Source organism: Ambystoma mexicanum, chromosome 2p (assembly GCF_040938575.1).
Source record: "Ambystoma mexicanum isolate Mex_15411 chromosome 2p, UKY_AmexF1_1, whole genome shotgun sequence".
NCBI classification, from domain to species: domain Eukaryota; kingdom Metazoa; phylum Chordata; class Amphibia; order Caudata; family Ambystomatidae; genus Ambystoma; species Ambystoma mexicanum.
The window spans coordinates 10,713,866-10,738,766 of record NC_090923.1 but is presented as its reverse complement, the minus strand read 5'-3'; the positions used below and the strand labels follow the sequence as shown (position 1 = coordinate 10,738,766).

At 48.6% G+C, this 24,901-nt stretch overlaps 1 protein-coding gene across 1 annotated transcript in view; it reads left to right on the top strand.

The window, feature by feature from the left end:
• Window positions 1-1,423: 1,423 nt before the first annotated feature.
• The window catches only part of LOC138566134 (zinc finger protein 850-like), a 232,084-nt gene continuing 208,606 nt past the window's right edge, over window positions 1,424-24,901 (top strand). The window contains exons 1-2 of the mRNA XM_069643139.1: window positions 1,424-1,584; window positions 4,254-4,317. The gene's annotated coding sequence lies outside the window, so the exon portion shown is untranslated. The remainder of the gene's footprint in view (window positions 1,585-4,253; window positions 4,318-24,901) is intronic.

The window sequence follows — 24,901 nt, the reverse complement described above, 5'->3', positions numbered from 1 at the left end:
TATGCTCCGACAATGGACCTCCATTTACCGGCAGTCAGTTCGTCCAATACCTCAAGGAAAGGGGCATCCATCACCGCAGAGTATCACCTCTATGGCCTCGCGCTAATGGGGAAGCCGAAAGGCTAATGCATACGTTGAACAAAGTGCTAAGGATATCCGCTAATGGGGGTGAGGACCTCCCGATGAAGCTTGTGGAGTTCCTAAGAGAGTACCGGACCACCCCCCACCAGTCAACAGGGGTTGCTCCCGCTGAAGCGCTGTTTGGACGCTGTCCCCGTGGCATGATACCGGAAATGGAGGGCCGAGGACCAGGGGTCATCGACAACGAGAAAGTAAGAGAGTAGCGCGCCGTACGCAATCAGAGAGAGAGTGAGAGAAGAGGTCTACAAGACAAAGAAGTATGTGTAGGTGATTCAGTGTTAGTCCGGAACCGTCACCCAGAAGGCAAACTGTCTTTGCCATATGAGTCTCACCCGTGGACGGTCACGCATGTGAAAGGGACCATGGTGACGTCGGCCTGTGAACGTGGCACTGTCACCCGCAAAAGATCTTTTTTCAAAAAAGTGGAGCACCTACTCCGAAGCGATCCCAGAGGGTCCAGCCGAGGACGCCCCGAGGGTTGCCGTCCCATCTGGAGACAGTCCCAGCGGAACTACGCCAAGTACCTCGAGGTACCCAGTGCGAAGAGACCGCAGACCGCCTGCTCACCTCAAGGACTACGTCCTGGACTCGGGAGACTGAGCTGAGGTAACAGCAGACTTCTAACTGGTTGGGTTAATCGTTTTGTGTTCGCAGTTTGTACTGTTGTTGTAACATAATGTTATGTTGTTTTTTTCGTTAAAGAAAAAAAATGGATGTGACCTGCCAGTCACGAATGACGCATGCGCGAACCTCGTTTGGGCTGCGCGCATGCGTGTTAGAATAAATCACGCCCGTGCGGACAGTTGCCGCCGGGATGCGGAAGGGCACACAGCGCGTCCCGTGTCTTCTTGTGCGCGCCTGCGTGTATGCAAGCTTGAGTGAGGTGGCCCGTGGCATGGGCACACACATAACACCTGCAAGGGCAGAGCACACTACAAGGTAATTACTAGGAGGAGGAAGAGAAGGACGAGGAGTAATGCAGATTACAGGTAACTAATCCGAGCATCCTTCTTTAGTATTAGGGTCTTCTCTCTTTCTTTACAAATTTCCGTGTCTATTTTGGGAGTAGGTCCTCTCTGTCCAGGGCTTCCCTTTCTGCGCATGCTCTTTGCAGAATCCTCTTTCTACGCATGCTCCTCGGATCAGTATCTCAAAACTGAGCGTGTCTATCCGTGTCTTCCCTCTGCGCATGCTCCTTCCAGTTTCCTCTTTCTACGCATGCTCTTTTCTGTGTACACTCCTGAGCATGGTCCTCCCATTATCCTGTTCTTGCGCATGTTCTGGGGATCAGTGTCTCACCACTGAGCGTGTCTATCAGCTCTGCAGCCCCTCCACCGACGAGGACTGACAGCTCAGCCCTCCCCAGTCACTCAAATCCCATATTTTGGCATGGAAGACGCCCCCTAAAGGATGAAGCAGTAATAATGGCATAATTTCCTGCAGGTGAGTGACCTGCAGCTGCTCCACTCTCTTGCAGTGAGAAGAGTCTTCTGAGGGGAAATGGTGACTTGCCTCTGCTTTTCCTTCACTGACCTTCCATTAAGCCTTTCTCCTGTGTATGGGATGGGGGGGCAGGTGATGCTGGTGGGGGCAGGGAGGGGGGAGGGGGGAGGGGGCTGCCCAACCTTCCATTAAGCCTTTCTCCTGTGTATGGGATGAAGGGGGGGTAATGCTGGTGGGGTGGGGAGGGGGCTGCCTAACCTTCCATTAAGCCTTTCTCCTGTGCATGGGATGGGGGGGCAGGTGATGCTGGTGGGGGCAGGGAGGGGGCTGCCCAACCTTCCATTAAGCCTTTCTCCTGTGTATGGGATGAAGGGGGGGTAATGCTGGTGGGGTGGGGAGGGGGCTGCCTAACCTTCCATTAAGCCTTTCTCCTGTGCATGGGATGGGGGGGCAGGTGATGCTGGTGGGGGCAGGGAGGGGGCTGCCCAACCTTCCATTAAGCCTTTCTCCTGTGTATGGGATGAAGGGGGGGTAATGCTGGTGGGGTGGGGAGGGGGCTGCCTAACCTTCCATTAAGCCTTTCTCCTGTGCATGGGATGGGGGGGCAGGTGATGCTGGTGGGGGTGGGGGCTGCCTAACCTTCCATTAAGCCTTTCTCCTGTGCATGGGATGGGAGCGCGTGATGCTGGTGGGGTGGGGAGGGGGCTGCCTAACCTCCCATTAAGCCTTTCTCCTGTGTATGGGATGAGGGGGCGGGTGATGCTGGTGGGGGCTCGGAGGGGGCTTCCTAACCTCCCATTAAGCCTTTCTCCTGTGTATGGGATGGAGGGCGGGTGATGCTGGTGGGGTGGGGAGGGGGCTGCCTAACCTTCCATTAAGCCTTTCTCCTGTGCATGGGATGGGGGGGCAGGTGATGCTGGTGGGGGTGGGGGCTGCCTAACCTTCCATTAAGCCTTTCTCCTGTGTATGGGATGGAGGGCGGGTGATGCTGGTGGGGTGGGGAGGGGGCTGCCTAACCTCCCATTAAGCCTTTCTCCTGTGCATGGGATGGGAGCGCGTGATGCTGGTGGGGTGGGGAGGGGGCTGCCTAACCTCCCATTAAGCCTTTCTCCTGTGCATGGGATGGGAGCGCGTGATGCTGGTGGGGGCGGGGAGGGGGCTGCCTAACCTTCCATTAAGCCTTTCTCCCGTGCATGGGATGGGGGCGGGTGATGCTGGTGGGGTGGGGAGGGGGCTGCCTAACCTTCCATTAAGCCTTTCTCCTGTGTATGGGATGGGGGGCGGGCGATGCTGGTGGGGGCGGGAAGGGGCTGCCTAACCTTCCATTAAGCCTTTCTCCTGTGTATGGGATGGGAGGCGGGTGATGCTGGTATGGGCGGGGAGGGGGCTGCCTAACCTTCCATTAAGCCTTTCTCCTGTGTATGGGATGGATGGCGGGTGATGCTTGTGGGGGGGGAGGGGGCTGCCTATCCTTCCATTAAGCCTTTCTCCTGTGCATGGGATGGAGGGCGGGTGATGCTGGTGGGGCGGGGAGGGGGCTGCCTAACCTTCCATTAAGCCTTTCTCCTGTTCATGGGATGGAGGGCGGGTGATGCTGGTGGGGCGGGCGGGGGCTGCCTAACCTTCCATTAAGCCTTTCTCCTGTGTATGGGATGGAGGGGGGGGGGCGATGCTGGTGGGGCGGGGCGGGGACTGCCTAACCTTCCATTAAGCCTTTCTCCTGTGCATGGGATGGAGGGGGGTGATGCTGGTGAGGCGGGGAGGGGGCTGCCTAACCTTCCATTAAGCCTTTCTCCTGTGTATGGGATGGGGCGGGTGATGCTGGTGGGGCGGGGAGGGGGCTGCCTAACCTCCCATTAAGCCTTTCTCCTGTGCATGGGATGGGGGCGGGTGATGCTGGTGGGGTGGGGAGGGGGCTGCCTAACCTCCCATTAAGCCTTTCTCCTGTGTATGGGATGGAGGGCGGGTGATGCTGGTGGAGGTGGGAAGGGGGCTGCCTAACCTTCCATTAAGCCTTTCTCCTGTGTATGGGATGGGGGCGGTTGATGCTGGTGGGGTGGGGAGGGGGCTGCCTAACCTCCCATTAAGCCTTTCTCTTGTGTATGGGATGGGGAGGGTGATGCTGGTGGGGTGGGGCGGGGCCTCTCTAACCTTCCATTAAGCCTTTCTCCTGTGCATGGGATGGGGGCGGGTGATGCTGGTGGGGGCGGGGAGTGGGCTGCCTAACCTTCCATTAAGCGTTTCTTCTGTGCATGGGATGGAGGGGGGGTGATGCTGGTGGCAGGGGAGGGGGCTGCCTAACCTTCCATTAAGCCTTTCTCCTGTGTATGGGATGGGGGGGGGGCGGGTGATGCTGGTGGGAGGAGGGGGTTGCCTAACAATCCATTAAGCCTTTCTCCTGTGCATGGGATGGAGGGGGGTGATGATGGTGGGAGTGGGAGGGGGCTGCCTAACCTTCCATTAAGCTTTTCTCTTGTGCTTGGTATGGGGGTGATGCTGGTGGGGCGGGGAGGTGTTGGCGGGGGGCGGGGGGTGTCATCAGCAGCTCCTTCTTTAGACAAATATTCAATTACATATTTTCTCTGGATGTCATGTAAATGCTTGGAGTATTTCATTTAGATAATTCTTATTATGTGTTAATAATCATATGATAATATTGCTTTCTACAGACCCGAGCACTTTATTGGTGTGTCGCTGTGTTCAGCAAAAGGTGCGGAGCACAGACTACAAACGGTAAATTACTGCTCTGATATATGTTTGCCCTCCTGCACACGTTGCTCTTTGCTTCTGTCTCCTGACGTCGATACCAGAGCCCCTCCCCCCCCGTCCCCTCTCCCCTTTCTCTACTTCTTTTCCTCCCCTCGTGGCCAGGGGTAGAAAAGGAACCAAAGTGGCCTATGTAAAAGTTTTTAAAATGGCCCCATGTTGCCTTGAACAAAGACGGATAACGGAGAGGTTGGATGAGGATTAAAGTTTGTGTTTTATAGTATGTTCAACTGTAAACAATGATTACAAAGTCACGTTTTAAACATTTTCAACATGTTTTATGAGCCGCGTGCATACAAATGTGTCTTTCCGTCCAGTCTATCATTATCATTAACTATTAATATTAGGCTCAGTCTATCTGATACTATTACCACCAATGATTGTATCTATTAATATTAGGCTCAGTACATCTGATACTATTACCACCAATGATTGAACCTATTAATATTAGGCTCAATCCATCTTATCCTATTACCACCAACGATTGAACCTAGTAATATTAGGCTCAGTCCATCTAATCCAATTACCACAAATGATTGAACCTATTAATATTAGGCTCAGTCTATCTGATCCTATTACCACCAATGATTGAATCTATTAATATTAGGCTCAGTCCATGTGATCCTATTGCCACCAATTATTGAACCTATCTGATCCTATTACCACCAATGTTTGAATCTATTCATATTAGGCTCAGTCCATCCTATTACCACCAAGAGTGACGTGCAGATTCGATGCCCTCTTTTCTTGATACTTAGAATCAGCCTCAGAATCCACATGTGAAAAGGCATATACCATTGCTCCAAGTGTCCCAGTTATTACCAAGCATGGATCACATTCTGCAATTTCGGCGCTTAAGCACATACCTTCCAAGCTCTTCTCGGTACAGCTCTTTAATCTGTGAATTCCAAGGCCTCGGATAATACTTTATTGTAGTGATAACTTGGAAAATACACATATCTCATAGTAAACCAAGCTGACGCAATGTAAATCCTTAGAGAAGCCTGTTGAGCTAAAAGAATATTGTGGCAGTATTTCCCTCATCCTGAATGGAAAACTAGAAATCCAGTAATGCATAATATTGGGAGCATGAAAAAATCCTGTTTGACACCATTATACTTTCCGCTCTAGGCGTACACTAAGGAGGTGTGTGAGAAGATCAGTTGGGTACATATTGGGATCTGTCCCATCTCATTGCAGCTTATTTCTATTGGAGGCAAAACCCCCATTGCCACCAACACACCCCAAACACCTTCCTCATCCCTCAGCACACTTAAAATCCGATTTGAATAACCCTTGAACAAGGATGTAACCCTCCTGCCCTAATAATTTCACAAATTGGCGAAGCAGCCATTTCAACAACTGCACTTAAACAGCCAAAATCAGGCGGGCCAGTTCCATATATTTTATTTATTTATTTGTCAGTCAGTCAAAATGTTTATTTGGATGTGAACATCCATCAAACGGACAGATACGATGCTAGGCAGAGTTTGTATGTAGTACCCTTTGGGACCACTACACACAACTATGAGTACACGTGTAAGCAAAACCAACCTTTGGTATAAGTCTGTACTACACAGTTTTTGGTAGCGAAGCTGAGCAGCCAGGCTTATCTCAAGAGGGAATGTGAGCTGTAAGGATGTTACACAGAGGTCTACAATCAGAAGTATTCAAATAAACTCTTACACTCAAGGTTTCTTGGTTAAACACTTATTAATTTATTCAACAATCAGTTATAAAACATTCACTAGAATATACTTTAGTACTTTACACGGTACGGGTCTGAGGCATTTAAATTACTTTGAAGGAGGAGCAAAATGGCATTCAGAGTACTTTGAAGTAGGAGCAAAAAGGCATAGGTTAATAAAAAGAAGATTACAGTTACTCTTAAGCAGTGCAAATACTTTGTGTTCACCAGAGGAGGAAATTCAATGCAATAGGTTAGGCCAAAGTCAATGGGCCAAAGTCTTGTATAGGATGAAGCAGTTCAGTTCTGTTAGTTAAATGGAAAAGTCTCTGCCAAAGTTCTCAGAAGAAGTTATCAGAAGTAGTTTGTAAAGGAAAGATTCATATGTTGGGTCACAAGCTCACTAGGCCTGCAAGTTGCCAAAGTTCCAAGCACTTTCGCAGTGAGAGGTAAGTTCTCTCGGTCAGGTTTTCACAGTACCTTTACAATGAAGAAAAAGATGCAGCTGAAGACTTCTGTTCCTGGCAGTTCCCACAGATCTCGCTGTTCATGAGCCACAGTCGTGGGGACAAGAGGGAGGATGTCGAGGGACTCCTGCACTGCACTGGGACTGGTCAAAGCTGGCACTTGGCAAATCTTCAATTCCGGTAGCTGTAGACAAGCACACAAACTGGTGTCCCTCTCCCTGGTTATTCGGTTTCCTGCAGCACTGTGAGGAAAATACAACCAGCACTGAGAATGGCATCCAGGTGGCTTACGAGTTGAATGGTGCCACCAACTCAAGGGGGAGGAGTTGTCCTTGCAGGGCTTCTCTGTCGAGATGAACTTAGTGATTCGGACCTGCAGCATGGCTTCACTGTGCAAACCAATGGTCACGAGTTGCAGCAGCCGTCCTCCTCAAGCTCGTCTTTCTGTTCTTTCGTTCCAGTGGTCGACTCTGCCTTCCAAGACAAGAGACTTGCCTTTTATCCAGTTTCCTCCCATTCATTCCAGCCTACCTGCCACTCACCCAGCAGGGTGGCTGCCCTTGCCGGACAGTCAGCCAGCGAATCACACCAGAGTGCATTTGGGTCTCTTAGGAGACTAAGCACAGGGAGTTTCGGGCACCTCCCTCACCTCCTGCCCACCCCAGATACTCGGGCGCCAGAGGCGTTCTTCAGTCCTGAAGCCCGCCAAAGGCGAATGAACAAAGGAACCAAGCCTTGTTTGGCGGCGCAGAGAAAAACTCTAGAAGGACCTTTCCACAAAGAAACGGTCGGAAAAAGAAGACCGGGTCCTGTATTTACAGAAGGGGATCAGACACCATCTTGAAAAACATGGCTCCCCCGATTTAACGCTACCAGTGTTTTCGGTCGGGAAAAATCATGGTAGTTAGTTGTAAAACCACTGCCACCAGCCATTTCGAGAGGAAAGGGTAGCATTTGACTGCTACATGAGTATCTAGACAAAGGGGATATTAAGTAACCCCTCCAGCACTCTATTGTAAGATAGGGTGTGCAGGGTCTAGGAATTTAAAATGACTAGTAAAGTCAATTTCACTTTAATTACTCTGGGAAACAGTGGCCAAATGCTGGAACTCCATTCCCACCCCCTTCAGTCAAGAACTGTAACGCTCACCTGATTCCCACAGAGACGCTGACCCGAACTGGACTGCTACCGTTTCTTCTATCATGAGGCGCAGGGCCCGGAAGATGCTCTGGACGGGGCCTCCGAATTTGGATTGCCTGGCTTGTAGAGTAAGTTTTCTGCAGGTGGAAGAAAAGGGATTGATTACCAGCTGGGGTGGATATGTGTTCCCACCAATCTCCCGTTTCTCACTCTTCTTGACCCCCAACTTGGTTTCTGCGAGCTCTCAACTTAGGTATTGTAAAGATGAGCTCTCCATCCTGCTTCAGGTGCAGGGGTGCGTAGGATCCAGTTACGTCACTGGATGGGAAAAGCAGGTAAGTCTCTTGGTGAGTATTTGTTCTTCGTGCTTAGTTAGTGCTCACCATGTATTCCTCTTATGCAGGTGCTGGGATGTAGCTGGCGTCGTGGCCGCGGTGGAGGAAGGTAAGTGAAAGAAAAGCGGCTGCTTACTTCTAATGATTGTCTTTTTCTGCTTACAGGTGGCGAGATGCTGCCGGCGACACAGCCGCTGTTGCGCGTGATGAGGCACGTAAGTAAGTGGAAGAAATGTGGCCGCTTTAGAGCGGGCACCTCTAATCACTGTCTTTTTCTGTTTTTTCAGGTGCCGAGATGCTGCGGGCGTCGTGGCCGCAGTGAAGTTCGGCGAGGCCACGGATGGGTAAGGCAAGGCGGCACGGCTGCGAGCGTTTGAGAGCGCTGCTAATCTTGAACCTTTCCTTTGCAGGATCGTCGGAGGTAGGATTGCTGAGGCCGGATTCCGGTAAGTATAATTTCTAATGCTCGCCTTCTCTTTTCTTGTCTGTTTGTAGGTATTCCGGGTGCTGGCGGGCGTGTCAGGAGCCAGGATGCAGGAGCCGACTCGGTGAGCGTCCTGCTGCTGATGCAGAATAACGCAAAGCACGTGTATTCCATCGGGCGTGGTTTAAATAGCAGAGAAGTGCTTCATGTGTGTGTTCTTCCACCGGCCCCACCCAGGTAAGAAAAGAGTTCCTGAATAGAGGAAATAGTTCCTCCCAGCCCTGATGGCTGGGGACTTCAGCCAGACTGGATTGTTCTGGGTAAGTATGCAGCATGGTATGCCTCAGGTAAGTCCACCCAAGCATTATTACACAGTTTATCAATATGAGCCCGGCGCCTATGGCGCCGGGACTGAAGTCATTTATGAGCCTGGCGCCAAAGGGCCCCTGTAGGGGTCTGCTGGGTCCAGAGATGTGGAAGAAGTGTCTGCTTCCGGGGGCGCTGGGCCAGTCCTGGCTCCTCGGGAGTAGTGCTCATGACAGCACCCCCCCCCCCCCTTAAGGACCCTCCCAAAATTGTCTTTCCCGGGGGTTTTGGTTTATCCGGAAAGGTTCAGTGAAATTTCTTGATTAGACGAGGAGCATGGACGTGGTCATAGGGTTCCCATGACCTCTCTTGAGGCCCGTAACCCTTCCAGTCAATCAGGTAGAACCGCTTTGATCTGATGATCTTAGAGTCCAAAATGTTTTTAATCTCGAATTCAGGTTCTCCATTCACTTGAATTGGTTCTGGAGGTTTGGTTAGTCTGGTTCCAGATTGCATGGGTTTCAAAAGCGATACGTGAAAAACAGGATGTATTCGCATATGAGCTGGCAATCCTAGTTTAACGGCCATTGGGTTTATTATGGCCGTAACTGGATATGGCCCCAGATATTTGGGATTAAAAGTGCGAGGTCCTTTGAGTGATAAGTGTTTGGTGGACAACCAGACCTGATCCCCAATCTGGTATTGAGGGGCCTCACTTCGGTGTTGATCTGCTCCTCTCTTGTACCTTTCTTTAGCTTGTTGTAAATGTGCAGCAGCTTCTTTGAAGGCTTTGGTAATAGCAGTGTGTAACTGATCCACGGCGGGTGTTCCAAGATCTTGAGGTGGATCAAGGTTGGAAGTTCGAGGATGAATTCCATACAAAGTGTAGAAGGGGCTTTGCCCGGTTCCAGAGTGAACGGAATTATTGTATGCATACTCAGCTATCCAAAGGATGTCCTTCCAGTTGCTCTCTGTTGTAGCATGCATCGTAAATATTGTTCGAGAGTCTGGTTAGTTCTTTCAGTTTGACCATCGGTCTGGGGGTGATGGCTGGTTAAGAGTCTTACATCGATTTGAGCCAATTGACAGCAACTATGCCAAAAATGAGAAATAAACTGGCTTCCTGTATCTGAGATTAGTACCGATGGGAATCCGTGTAACCGGACAATGTTTTCAAGGAATTCTCTGGCTAGTACCGAAGCTGAGGGTAAGCCTTTTAATGGAATGAAGTGGGCCATCTTGGAAAACAAATCCACAATAACGAGAATAGTGTTGTACCCGGAGCAGGAGGGTAAGTCTGTGTTAAAATCCATAGAAAGGGTGTGCCTGGGAGACGGTGGAATGTCTTATGGTTGGAGAAGACCAGCCGGTCTTTTCTTTTGACCCTTGTTTTGAGCGCACACACCACAGGACATCACAAATTCTTTTAAGTCTTTTCTCCACGAAGGCCACCAGAATTGTCTTCTCACTTTCTCTTCTGTTTTGGCAATGCCAGGGTGGCCCTCTATCAATGAATCGTGATAGCAGGAGATTACTTGCCTTTGCAAATCGGCGTGTGGTAGGAATAATCGTCCTCGGAAATAAGGCAAGTCATTGTTTAAAGTGAAATCCGTTCCTTTTTGTAGCCAGTTCTGCAAGTCTGTTTGGTTCAGAAATTGTTTAACTTTTGCCTCAATGTCCTCGATGGATTGTGAAGAAATCAGGCCCAAGATCCTTTGTTCAGGAATTATTGGTACAAGCTCTGGGTTGACAATGGTGTCTCCCATTCCAATCCGGGAAAGAGCATCTGCTTTTCCATTTTTGCTGCCGGGGCGGTAAGTGATCACAAAGTCAAATTCGGCAAAGAACAGGGCCCAGCGGAGCTGTCGAGAGGATTGAGCCTTGGAGGTTTTCAGATACTGTAAATTCCGATGATCGGTGATCACCGTGATGGTGTGTCTGGCCCCAAGGAGATAATGACGCCAGGCCTTAAAGGCGGATTTAATAGCTAACAGTTCCTTGTCTGTGATGGCGTAGTTAACCTCAGGCGCCAGAATTTTCGAGACCAGAATGCCACGGGATGTAATTGGTTAGTCTCTGGGTCTCTTTGGGAGAGGACAGCTCCCATTGCTAAGCTGGATGTGTCGGTTTCGACGATATAAGGGAGATCTGGGCGTGGGTGCTTCAGTATTGGCGCAGAAGTAAACTTGGCTTTTAGCTCTTGGAAGGCTTGTTCAGCTTCTTCAGACCACTCAAAAAGTTTATTCTTTCTTAAGAGAGCCGTGATGAGTTGTACCACTCGTGAAAACTCCGGAATTAATCTGCGATAAAAATTGGCAAAGCCTAACATGCTCTGAACACCTTTTACAGAAGTAGGTGATGGCCATTTGAGAATAGCGTCCACCTTTCGCGAGTCCATGTGGACGCCTTTGGGTGTCAGGATAAAACCCAGAAATTCGACTTCAGTGGCATGGAAAACACATTTTTCAAGTTTTTCACATTTTTCATTTTTTTTTGTGTTGGCGAAGTTTTTCAAGTACTGTTATAACATGATTTCGTGATCTTCTTCCGAAGAGGAGTAAACAAGAATGTCATCTATGTAGACGACAACACAGACGTCAATGAGCTCCCTGAGGACATCATTCATAAAATATTGGAAGACGGCCGGTTCATTACATAGTCCGAAAGGCATCACTTGGTACTCAAATAACCCATATTTAGTGCGAAACGCCGTCTTCCATTCATCGCCTTCCTTGATCCCTACCAAGTGATAAGCCCCCCATAGGTCTAGCTTTGTATATATGCAAGGATCCTTCACCTGGTCAAGGAGTTCCGGGATCAGAGGTAAAGGGTATCTGTTTTTTACCGTTATCTGATTCAGAGCGCAGTAGTCTATACAGGTTCTGAGGTCACCTTCTTTTTTTGGCACAAAGAACAGAGCCGAGGATGCAGGGGACTTCGATGGACGAATAAAACCATTGGCCAAGTACTGGTCCAGGTACTGTCGCAGGTGAAGGTTCTCGGGCTCGGTAAGGGCGTAGATCCTGCTGCAAGGAGGAGTTGCACCGGGTAGTAGATCTATCTGGCAATCGTATGACCTGTGGGGCGGTAAGGTGTTAGCCTGTTCCTTTTGGAAAACATCTTGAAACTCTTGATACTCTAGCGGTAATTGCAAACTGTCGGCCGTTACTGATGCTAGGCCAATGTCTGATCGTAGATAACAGGTTTGTGCACACTCTGGGAACGTTATCGTCTTTGCTCGCCAATCAATCTGAGGATTGTGTTTTTCCAACCAAGGGATTCCCAGAATTATTTGAAATTGCGGAGCCTTGATCACGTCGAACACTATTACCTCCCGATGCCCGTCCTGGCCTAGTAATGTCACTTCAGTAGTGGTATGGGTTACCGGCCCGGTGGCGATCTCAGTCCCATCCACAGTGGTGATGACATCTTTAACAGCTTTTGGGCAAAGAGGTAGGTTCATCCTGGAAGCCAACTCGCGGTCCACGTAATTTCCTATAGCTCCACTATCCACGTATGCCTTAATTGCATGCAATCTTTCTGGCTGCTTCGGATTTACGAGGACCATTGGCATAATGAAGTGCGAGGTTTTTAAGCTCGGCAAGCGGACCTCTACGCTTGTCGGGCAAGGTCGTTTCCCGGCTCAGACTTTTAGGAATTCTTGTCGGAAGCTCCTACGGTCTTCTTAGGTGGTTTTACAGGGCAGTCTCGAAGGAAATGTCCCGAGTTCCCACAATAGAGACACAGTTGCATTTGCCGTCTTCTGTCACGATCTTTCTGGGTTAAGGGGCCCTTTACAACCCCAATCTGCATAGGTTCGGTGCCATCAACACTTTTGGAGTTGCTCTGAGTCTTAGTGAAGATTCGGGTTTCAAACCTGGATCGATCCGCCTTCCTGTTTTGAAGCCTGTGATCTAATTGGACCACCAAATCAATATAATCCGAACAGTCCTGAGGTGGATTTACGACCTGGGCCAGGACGTCTTTGAGTTCGCCGCGTAGACCTCGGTGAAATAGCGTGATTCTTTTCTCCTCGGGCCATCCAGTTTCCACAACTAACCTATTGAAGGATGCAATGTAGGCTAAGAGATCCTGGTTGCCCTGTCGTAGGGAAACGAGTTCACTGTCCAGGGCCTGCCCCTGGGAATGCCTTGCAAAAAGTCTTTCCATACTCGTCTGGAAGGCTTGGAAATTCCGAAGGATTGGATCATCTTGTGTAACCAGTGGAATTGACCAATCGGCGGCACTGCCGCTAAAATACGAAAGTACAAATGCTACCTTTGTCTGGTCATTCGGGAAGGCCGCGGGCCTGCAGAGAAAGTGCAATCGGCATTGATTTATGAACACCGCAAATCTTTTAGGGTCTCCAGCAAAACGTTCAGGTGGTGCCAGTGGCACATTTTCAGGTAGGTTGATTTGAACGGGATTGGTTGAAGTAACTGGGGTAAAAATCCCCCCTGGATTGGGCAGAGGGGTTTGCCCCGCTTGGCTCTGTAATAACTGTCTGGCAAGGTCGTCAGTTCGTTCCTTTGACACTATTACCTCTCTCCTGAGGGCGTTCGTCTCCTGGAGAGCAGCATGAACTTCAGCCCTTAATTCCCCCAGTAGCTGGGCCAGTTCATCTGTATCAGAAGTTTCCATAGCGCCTGGGTAGGAGATTATTGGTAGGCTTCGCGTTCTGTAACGCTCACCTGATTCCCACAGAGACGCTGACCCGAACTGGACTGCTACCGTTTCTTCTATCGTGAGGCGCAGGGCCCGGAAGATGCTCTGGACGGGGCCTCCGAATTTGGATTGCCTGGCTTGTAGAGTACGTTTTCTGCAGGTGGAAGAAAAGGGATTGATTACCAGCTGGGGTGGATATGTGTTCCCACCAATCTCCCGTTTCTCACTCTTCTTGACCCCCAACTTGGTTTCTGCGAGCTCTCACCTTAGGTATTGTAAAGATGAGCTCTCCATCCTGCTTCAGGTGCAGGGGTGCGTAGGATCCAGTTACGTCACTGGATGGAAAAAGCAGGTAAGTCTATTCGTGAGTATTTGTTCTCCGTGCTTAGTTAGTGCTCACCATGTATTCTTCTTATGCAGGTGCTAGGATGTAGCTGGCATCGTGGCCGCGGTGGAGGAAGGTAAGTGAAAGAAAAGCGGCTGCTTACTTCTAATGATTGTCTTTTTCTGCTTACAGGTGCCGAGATGCTGCCGGCGACACAGCCGCTGTTGCGCGTGATGAGGCACGTAAGTAAGTGGAAGAAATGTGGCCGCTTTAGAGCGGGCACCTCTAATCACTGTCTTTTTCTGTTTTTTCAGGTGCCGAGATGCTGCCGGCGTCGTGGCCGCAGTGAAGTTCGGCGAGGCCACGGATGGGTAAGGCAAGGCGGCGCGGCTGCGAGCGTTTGAGAGCGCTGCTAATCTTGTACCTTTCCTTTGCAGGATCGTCAGAGGTAGGATTGCTGAGGCCGGATTCCGGTAAGTATAATTTCTAATGCTCGCCTTCTCTTTTCTTGTCTGTTTGCAGGTGTTCCGGGTGCTGGCGGGCGTTTCAGGAGCCAGGTTGCAGGAGCCGAAGCCGACTCGGTGAGCGTCCTGCTGCTGATGCAGAATAACGCGAAGCACATGTATTCCATCGGGCGTGGTTTAAATAGCAGAGAAGTGCTTCATGTGTGTGTTCTTCCACCAGCCCCACCCAGGTAAGAAAAGAGTTCCTGAATAGAGGAAATAGTTCCTCCCAGCCCTGATGGCTGGGGACTTCAGTCAGACTGGATTGTTCTGGGTAAGTATGCAGCATGGTCTGCCTCAGGTAAGTCCACCCAAGCATTATTACACAGTTTATCAATATGAGCCCGGCGCCTATGGCGCCGGGACTGAAGTCCTTTATGAGCCTGGCGCCAAAGGCGCCAGGACACGGTCCAAAGGGCCCCTGTAGGGGTCTGCTGGGTCCGGAGATGTGGAAGAAGGGTCTGCTTCCAGGGGCGCTGGGCCAGTCCTGGCTCCTCGGGAGTAGTGCTCATGACAAGAACCTTCCTTCCTCACCTTTAAAGCCAATATAAAAAATTGGCTGAGCAATAACTCTCCCCACCACAAGGTCTCCACCATGTAAACTGACCATCGCTGACTTAAGTTACGATTCTTTAGTCTGTCATACCTGATTCCATGCTTATGATCTCCTGCCGGACCCACCTGTAACCAGGGTCCCTCATTGTTGATATCTCACATGACTGTGAAAATACTGTATTTCACTTTCTGTATGTAACCACTAATTTTCTCAAGTGCCCAGTTACCTCAGGGGTTGGTGCGCGATACAAATAATAAACAAATACAAAAAAAGTAGTTTATTCCAGAGAAGGTATTTAAACCTGGGGATAGCCTGAAAGGCTTCCCTGTGCCACCGCACTGAGGGTGATGTGTGACACAAATGAAAAGATGATGCCTATGGAGTTGGTTAGACCCCCTCATTCAAAAAGAATAAACACAGAAAACAAACAGAATTAAAAAGTTCAAAGTCCCAAAGTTTAGCAAAAGAGCTGGAGGGCTGTAAGGTGGGAGGAATTTGCACATTTATGAGAATTTTCTCTAACACTTGTCGCCACCCCCCAGCCTAAGGGTCAGGAGGATCTAATCCCCACCAGGATGGATCTCCTGTTGCAAGTTGGTTAAAGGGCCTGCTGAGGACACCAGCACCCTTTGCAACCCTTGCTATGGCACTTTTTATCAGTTGTTTTCATCTGTAAGCTATATGACCTACAAACCCTGTTTGATACATCTCTTTTATTTAAGGTATAGGGGATCTGATCTAACAGTCCCTCAGAAGTTGTGACAACCTCTGAACCTACAATAGGCTTTTTCAAGGGGACCTTAGAAAGAAATCCCTTAGACCTATAGGGGCCTCCATGGTTCCTCGCCACCTCTCTCACAACTGCAGGTTGGGTCTCAGGTATCTTGGTTGGAGGGGTTGTGGGCAAGCAAGGTGCAGGCTGCCACTTCCTCTGAGATCTGGTTTTACCTGTCTTAGAGGTTTCCCTCCTAACACTAGGATTTACACTGGGGTCTTCAGTAGAAGATCCAACAGTCTTAAGGGGTTTAGCCTTAGACCTATTTTTCCTGGTTTTCCACCAGCTTTGAGAATTACCAGTTCTCACAGGCCTAGAGAGGGGTCCAATTTGTCTATCCACCTATTCCTCAGAAGCAGGGTGGGTCAGAGACTTTACAACTGGATGGGCAATGATGGAGCTCCCATTTCCCTACTATTCTAGCCTCAGATTTGCCTTGGTTAGAGGTCAACTTACTAAAACAAGGGCTTACAGTGGAGATCTCTGTAGAGGTTCCCTCAGGCTCAGAGGAGTCTCTTAAGGTTTCCTCTCTCGCCAATTTGGTTTGGTTCTGTTTCATTTTACTGGGAGGCCTGGGGGTACTGGGCATTACTCCTAAAGTTTTTAAGTCATTCCCCAACAGGACTCTCCCAGGCACCTCATTCTGAACACTTACAGGAATCCTCACTGTCATATTCTTACAATGAATGAGAGCCGGTATAATTGGAACCAATTGTCTAGGGCCACCAGCAAATCTAGTGGGACCTTTGGGTGCCTTAGCAACATCCTCTGGCTTGAAAAAGCTTTCATCCACAACTGTTCTGCTGGCCCCTGTGTCTCTCATGGCAGGGTGTCCTGGCCATTTACAAGAACATTGTCCATGTAATACCCTTTGGAGTTCTCTGGAATGTAGTTGTACACATCCATATTCTGTTTCTTACCAAGACCCAGGGGCTGTAAGGATAAATTGGCTTAAACACCCAAGGGTTCTTCAGCCAATATGTGGAAGTGGGCACTAGCCATATGTACTTCGTCCTCTGCAGAGAAGGCTAAGGAGGAAGTGCTGACCCCTGCAGATTTACCCTGATATCTGGGATCTCCTTTCAAGTGGTCCACAGACCCACAGACTTAGCATTTTGCCAAATTATCTCTGGAATGGGGGTTTCTGCTGACCCTATCTGGTTGGGTACCAGAGGATTCACTAGACCTACCAGGTTTCCCAGGGGCCCTACCCTTCTGTGGTTTGGGGAGCTCTTCCGATTGGTTGGAATTAGAGCTCTCTTTATTCTCACCTTTGTGCTGCTTCCCCCTCATCCTTTTTGTGAGTGGCCCCAGAATCTTTGAGTGGCCCTGTCGGCTACCCATGAGTCAGCTGTTCTTGCTAACCTTTTGTGATCAAGCTCTTTAGAGTCAGCCAATTGCTGTCTCAGCTCAGGAGAGCAGGCATCAAAAATAGATTCTAATAAAAACAGATTTCTCATTCCTTCAAAAGTGTTAACTCTGTAACCCTTAACCCAACCATCCAAGTTCCGCAAACATTCACACACCCAGGTATCCTAAGGGATACCATCAGTCTTTTTTAGGGTCCTAAACCTCCTAAGGTATTGGGAAGGAGTTTTCCCAAATTTAGCAATCAAAGCTAGCTTCACATTTTCATACTCCAATCTTTCAAGTTACCCCATTACCCCACTTACATTACATTACAGCATCAGTTGCAACCTGGGGGAGCCTAGACAAAATCCAAGGAATCAACTGATTCCCTGTGAAACCCTGAATCCCATAGTTATACTTGAAAGCACCCAACCAATACAAAATATCAAGTCTCACCTCATACATACTCACAGCTTCCTTAGGAATGGGAGGTCTCTTAGGACTGGAAGACCTAGAAGACTCTGGGATAGAAACGTTTTCAAGAGACGATTTCTTCATTTGAAGAGCATGTTGCATTTCCATTTCCCTTAGTTTGAGTTCTTGATATTTACTTTCAGTTTGCATTTGGAGCCAAGTCTCATTTTTTCAAGAGAGACACAGGGCCTCATTACACGGAAGGCGGTAAGGGTTAACGTTCAACGGTAATGGTACCGGTGACCGTCAACCCTTACCGCCTTACTACGAGGTTCCTTTGCGGGTTGGTACTTTAACGCCTGCTTTTTAGCAGACCTCATAATGTGGCGGCATGGTAACAATGGCGCTGGTAGGACTACCAGCGCCATTGTTGCCTTACCGCCACAGACGTAATGAGGCCCAGTGACTCTCACTGGCTTGGGGGGAAGGAGCACTCTCTAACCCCTCCTTAATCAGGGCCAAGGGGCCTCTAACTGGATGGCCATAGAGAAGTTCAAAGGGACTAAATCGAACTCCCTCCTGAGGGACTTCTTTATAAGAAAATAGAAGGCATGGCAGTAGAAGGTCCCACTTCTAAGGGGTTCCTCTAAAGCACCTAACATGCTCTTCATTGTACGATTAAACCTCTCTACCTATCCATTTGTCTGAGGATGGTAGGCAGTTGAGAACTTGTTAGTTACTCCACAGTTTTTACACATGGCCTGCATGTAGTGGGACACAAAACTGGAACCCCTGTCCAAGATAACTTCCTTAGGAAAACCTACCCTGGTAAAGATACCAAGTAGGGCCTTAGCCACAGCCTGAGCTGTAACAGTTCTCATAGATATGGCTTGAGGATACCTAGTAGCATGGTCTACTACAACCAGGATAAACCTGTTTCCTGAGGATGTTGGAGGGTCTAAGGGACCAACAATGTTGATTCCTACCCTCTCAAAAGGAACGCCCACCACTGGGAGAGGCACCAAGGGTGCCCCATTCTTGGCTCCACTCTTGCCAGAGATTTGGCAAGTGTGACAGCTCCTACAGAACTTATCTACATCAGACCCCAACGTAGGTCAGTAGAAATATAAAGAGAGCCTTTCCTTTGTCTTCTTAAAACTTAAGTGACCAGCCAAAGATATCTCATGGGCTAACTGTAGGAACTGGAGTCTGCTTTCAAGAGGCACTACAAGTCTTCTGTATTCCCCTGGGATAGACTCAGTCGGTTCACTGTAGAAGAGGCCATCTTCCCAGTACAACCTATGCTTCCCTGTCTCTGGCCTATACAGCTGAGAAGCTGCCTGTTGGCGAAGACCTTAAAGGGATAGGACACTCTCTTTGACCTCTGCTAAAGTCTACCCTACACGGTCCACCTTCTGTCAGTAAAGACTGCAGCTCAGGATGGTCTGAAGGATCCAGATCTCCAACAGGAGCAAGGTCCTCTTCCAGCTCTGATTCTTCAGCAGCTGAATCAACCATACAAGGTTGTTCCACACACTCAGCCTCAGCTGGTGGAGGGGTCACAGGTGTGAATTTGGACAGTCCTCTCGGGGATGTCCTTGTTGGTAGCACAGGAGTGCTGGCTGGTTCCCTCCTGAAGGTTTTAGGTTTTCCCCTTTCCTCCTTCTTCTTAGAATTGCAGTCAGTAAGTCCCGTGGACTGGGAGTTATAGGTTCCTCTATAATCTCCTCTTGAGAGCCCCTTAAGGTACTATCTCTGGCCTTCCTAGTCTGCTCCTGTTTCCTTTTGCTAGGAGGCCTATGGGTGCTTGATACAACTCCAAAAGTTTTTAAGTCATTCCCCAACAGGACTCTCCCAAGTACTTCACTCTGCACACTTGCAGGTATCCTGACAGTCATGTCATTGCATTGGATGAGAGCTGGTAACTGTGGAAGCATTTGGACAGGGCTTCCAGCAAGCTTAGTTAGGTATTTAGGTGCCTTAGCAACATCCTCTACCTTGAAAAATGATTAATCTACTACAGTAATGCTGGCCCCAGTATCTCCGATGGCAGGGGTCTCCTGCCCATTCACAAGAACACTGTATTTGTAATACTCTTTAGTATTGTCTGGAATGGAATTATAAAGTTCTGCTGTTCCCACAGACCCAGGGATACTAAAACACTAGCTGAGACTTTCATGGGTTCCTCGCAAGTAAGTGAAAGTTTCCACTTGCCATTTGTACTCCATCCTCTGGGGTGAAGGCTAAGGAGACAGGGTGTATCCCTGAAGGTTTACCCTTACATCTGGGATCCCCTTTCACATGGGGCCTCATTACGACCCTGGCGCTAATGGGTTAACAGTGCCGTAAAAGGCTGCGGCACTGTTAACCCATAGCGCCTGATTACGAGGTCCCTTTGCGGGACCCGACCTTAACGGCTGGTCTACACCAGCCGTTAAAGTAGGCACCCGCAAAGGGACCTTGGTGCTAAGTACGGTACCGCAATTTGCGGTACCGTACTTAGCGCCTTCCCCATTCCCATTGAGCCCTATGGGGCAAAAATGGGAATGGGGAAGGGCCATAGAGGAAGGGGGAATTACCACCCCGCCAACCTTGTAATGGGGTGGTAATTCCCCCTTTCTCCATGGCGGAGTCGGTAAGTTACCGGCATGTACCATGGTGCTATTAGCACCATAGTTTTTCGCCTGGGTCGTAATGAGGCCAATGGTCAGTTGACCCACAAGCATAACATTTTCCAAACATCTTTATGAATGGGGGTTTGTTCTGACCTCCTTCTGGTTTGGCACCAGGAGGTACATTAGCCTGATTCGGTTTCCCTTGTGGCTTACCCTTGTTATGTTTGGGGCCCACTTTTGGAGTGGAAGTATTGGGATTCTCTTTGTTATCTTTCTTGTGCTGCTTTCCCTCATCCTTCTGAGTTGCCCCAGAATCCTTGTGAGTAGCCCTGTTGGCAACCCACAAGTCAGCAGCCCTTGCTAACTTCTTTAGATCAATTTCGTTAGAGTCTGCCAAGTGCTGTCTCAGCTCAGGAAAGCAGGCATAATAAATAGATCCAACATAACCAGATTTCTCATACCTTCTGTAACCCTTAACCCAACCATCTTGGTTTTTCAAACATTCAGTCACCCAGGTAGCCCCAGGTAGCCCAAGGGGTACCACCATGCTTTTTGGGGGCTCTAAATCTCTTAAGATACTGGAAAGGAGTTTTCCCAAACCTAGCTATCAAAGCTAGTTTCACATTTTCATACTGCATTCTGTCTATTTCCCCCACCTCCATTACAGCATCAGTAGCAACCTGGGGTAGCCCAAACAAAAGCCAAGGAATCAGCTGATTCCCTGTAATTTCCTGAATCCCATAGTTATATTCAAAAGCAGCCAAACAATCCAAAATATCAAGCTTAACTTCATACATACTTACTGCATCTTTGGGCATTCAAGGCCTCTTAGGACTGGAAGACCTAGAAGACTCTGGTAGAGAACCAGTTTCAAGAGACAACATTTTCATTTCAAGTGCATGATTCAACTCAATTTCTCTGAGTTTAAGTTCTTGATGTTTGCTTTCAGCTTGGACTTGGATTCTTTTAAATTCTAACTCAAATCTCATTCTTCCCACAGAGACAAATTAAGGATTTAGGGCCTCATTACGAGGTATCCGGTAGAGGGATAATGGGGCCGGTAGGGATGCCGGGCCCGTTATCCCTCTACCACCCCATTACGAGGTCTCCTCACGGGACCCGCTAAGGACGCCTGGTTTTACCAGGCGCCCTTAGTGTGTCCCGCGAGCAGAACAGGATGCAAACAACGAGCCCGTCATTAAAGGGCCAGTTGTTCGCACCCTCCCCATTCCCATTGAGTCCTATGGGGGCTCGAATGGGAATGGGGATGTACCGGGTCCGGGTTCCCGGGAAGGGGAATTACCGGGCCCTCCAAGGTTGGAATGGCCCGGTATTTCCCCATTCCGGGAACTCGGACCCGGTACCCGGTATGGGTGTAGACATGCCGCTAATAGCGGCATGGCTACCTCCATACCTGTAATGAGGCGCTTAGTGTTCGACCTGATGGGGTCCCTGTGGACAAACATTGAGGCCTATGAGCAGGTAGAGGTAAAACAGGGCCTACATTTTGAGACTCTTCTGCCTCATCTAACACATCCATAACATTTGAGCTGGGCTCTGAAACATTATCATCCTCATCAATATTTCCCACATATGCTGCAGGGGTGGGGGTTTCAGACCCACTCCTCAGACTTTGGTATGCTTACAACTTTTCTATCAGTTCAACCTTTTTGCCTTTTACAGTGAGGGTCCTAGCTTTACACATATCTCTCAATTGATCAACTGTTAAAGTGACTAGGGTCTCCTGTCTGTAGCTTTCCATGTCAGGCATGATAAAACAATTGCTTCTCTAGTGTTGTTTAGCCTTGTGAGGGTTATTTGAACAAAGGTAAGAGTAGCACTCTAAATGTAACAAGTATACTTTATCCTCACCACTGTACACCAGTGTTAGGCAGAATCACATGCAGTACCCTTGGGGAACACTACATGCAATTAAGACTACAAGTGTCAGTACAATTTCATCTTTGGTACAAACCTGTACTACACAGTAATGTGGTAGCAGTGGCTGAGCAGCCAGACCTATCTCAAGAGTAAAGTGAGCAGTAGAACAAGTTACACAAAGGACCAACAAATACAGTGATTCAAACAAACACTTACTCAATGTTTCTTGGTAAAAAGAATATACATTTATTTACACAGTCATTTGGAAAACATCACACTAGCATGAGCAGCTCAATATCATATACTAATATTCTACAAATACACAACCAATAAGTTACTGAACACGTTCAGCTCCCCTGAAGTGGGAGCAAAATGGCACTTCAGTTACTTTAAAAAGGGATAGTAAGAAGATAGTTACATTTTTCCATTACTGCGCCAAAGAAAAGACTGCACTCAGTCGAAAATTATGGTTGTTAAGATTGTATATTAATATGAGCAGGTGCCCTTTATGATGACACGTGTTTCAACGGACTCAGCCGTCTTTTTCAAATCAGGGCTAGTTACTGATACAAATTATATTCAAATGGTATTAGGTTTTAATTCGGAACGTGGCTTTTCAGCAACTCAAAAAAAGTCATGGGCCCTCATTATGACCCGGCGTTAACCAATGGCGCTATTAGCGACATGGTTAACGCCGGTAACTTACCGAGTCCGCCCTGGTGAAATGGGGAATTACCACCCCATTCCAAGGTTGGCGGGGCAGTAATTCCCTATTTCCCATTGGCCCTTCCCCATTCCCATTTTTGCCCCATAGGGCTCAATGGGAATGGGGAAGGCGGTAATTACGGTACCGCAAATTGCGGTACCGTAATTACCTCGAAAGTCCCTTTGCGCGTCCCTACCTTAACGTCTGGGACAGACCAGCCGTTAAAGTCGGGACCCGCAAAGGGACCTCGTAATTAAGCGTTAAGGGTTTAACGGCGCTGACACCTTTTACGGCGCCGTTAACCCCTTAACGCCTGGGTCGTAATGAGGGCCATGGACTCAATCCGAGCCTCTCTACTTCAAGCACGAGCTCTGTGCAGATCTGTCCGTGTTCCTGGTGTTAGGCAGAAAACTGTGCAGTTCCCTTAGGGACCACTGCAAAAGGCTTAAGACTATAGGTGTTGGCAGTAAACCCAATTGGTAGCAGTCTGTACACCCCAGATTTACCTGGTAGCTGTGGCTGAGCATCCAGACTTCTCTCACGAAGAGTTAGACAGTATATAGAGTATACAAGATAGGTACCAAAAATACAGTAGCACAAGCAAATACTGACCAGAGCTTGGGTATAAAAGTATATAATTATTTATTTAAAAACACACTTTGTAAAATACACTAACACTAATATGGCAAGCAAGTTCAAACACAATCACTATTAATATATATACATCCCTGATCACTTATTGAACAAGTCTTAGTTAAAACACCACTTATTTTCAGACAGAGGTGAGCGCTTAACCTAAGATGGCACACCAATAAGTTAATTTAAAAGGGAGGGAAAAAGGCAGAATTAGGAACATACACAATACCAACATACTAGAAAGTCAAGGATTTACAGGACACCTTGAACAGTCTGTTGCAAGGGAGACCAGGCGGGACTCCGTACATGAAATGGTGAGAAAGCTCCAGCGGGAACAGTTGTTCCTGGCAGCGGGTGCAAATCGGTGCTTTGTCCAGGGGAAGAGAAGATCTAGACGTGGAGGAAAGCTGGAGGTCGTTGCACTGCCAGGGACGAAACCAGTCGCAGAGTTTCCCGGTTAAAGGGTACTACCCTTTTCATTTGCGGTAGTGGTGAAGCATGGCTATCCGGCCGACGGGGTGCTTGGCACGGGCGATTTGACCACGAGACGATCCAAGAAGGCGAAAAAGAGGGCAAACTGGTTATCCCCACTAGTTTAGAGGAAGAAGACTCTCCGGGATGAAGATCTTCTCTGTCGTTGGGAAGTGGTGAGACGGTTCAGCAGGGCTCCACCGGTGGTGTCATTGTTGCAGGTCGGCTCAGCTCCTCCCTCTTCGGATTCTTTGGTCCTGTGGTGACTTCTGAAGTTCCAATCGCCAAAGCCCTGCTTTTATGCAGAAAACCCCCATTCATCAGTCCCAGCTGTCACTCAAACATGCTAAGTGGTGAGCCGAGCGGCTCACCACTGGGCCAATCACACAAGAGTGCGACTTGAGTTGCAGAGGCAACTCAGTCCAGGGTGCCTAAACCCCCCTACCACACATCCTGTAGACCCAGTCAGAGTGGTACCACTTTTGGAGGCCTCTGTGGAGAAGCCCGCCAAAAAGTGGAACAAAGGGCTCAACTTGGGTTGGAGTTACAGAGGCGAACACAAATGCCATTTTAAAACCGAGTCCTGGCAAAAAGACCCAACCGTGGAATAAATATTAAATAAATAACCCAGCGGTATCTTCAACATTGCACCAAAAAGTGGTGCTTTTAAAATGAATGGGAAAATCCCATAGGAAATATTCTGGTGGAATATTTCGCTTGGTAACCACTGCCACCAGCCAGAAACTCAACGAGGGGGGACTGCACAGTGCCCCTTCGAAAAACAGACCCTGGGGCAATCTAATTACCCCTACCAGTTTTCCACAATATGATGGTTTGTACTGGCTCGGTTCACAATTTAAGACTAGTAAAGTCAATGGTGACTTTACATGCCCTGGGAGACAGTAGTCAGTCCCAGGGTATGGAGTCTATGTTTGGGGGTCAATATGACACCCCTGTGTTACTGCACTGAGGGTGCTGTGAAACACACTTACCAAAAACCACAAGAAACCCTATGGAGTAAAAGACCCCATAGCACATAAAACACATTACAAAGTCAAAGGACATTCTCAAATCATGTCTAAGAGTGGGAGGAAAAGAGTTTCACTCTTAGCAGGAGAAAAAAATAAAACCCCAAAAATCCAGCAAAGCTGCTGGGGGACTAGGTTTGGGAAATTAGCCTTAACAGAGAATTCTCCCTAACACTCGCCCCCTCCAGACTAAGGGACAGGAGCATTTAATCCACTCCTGGATGAATCTCATACCTCTAGTCGATGACATACATCCTAGAGAGACC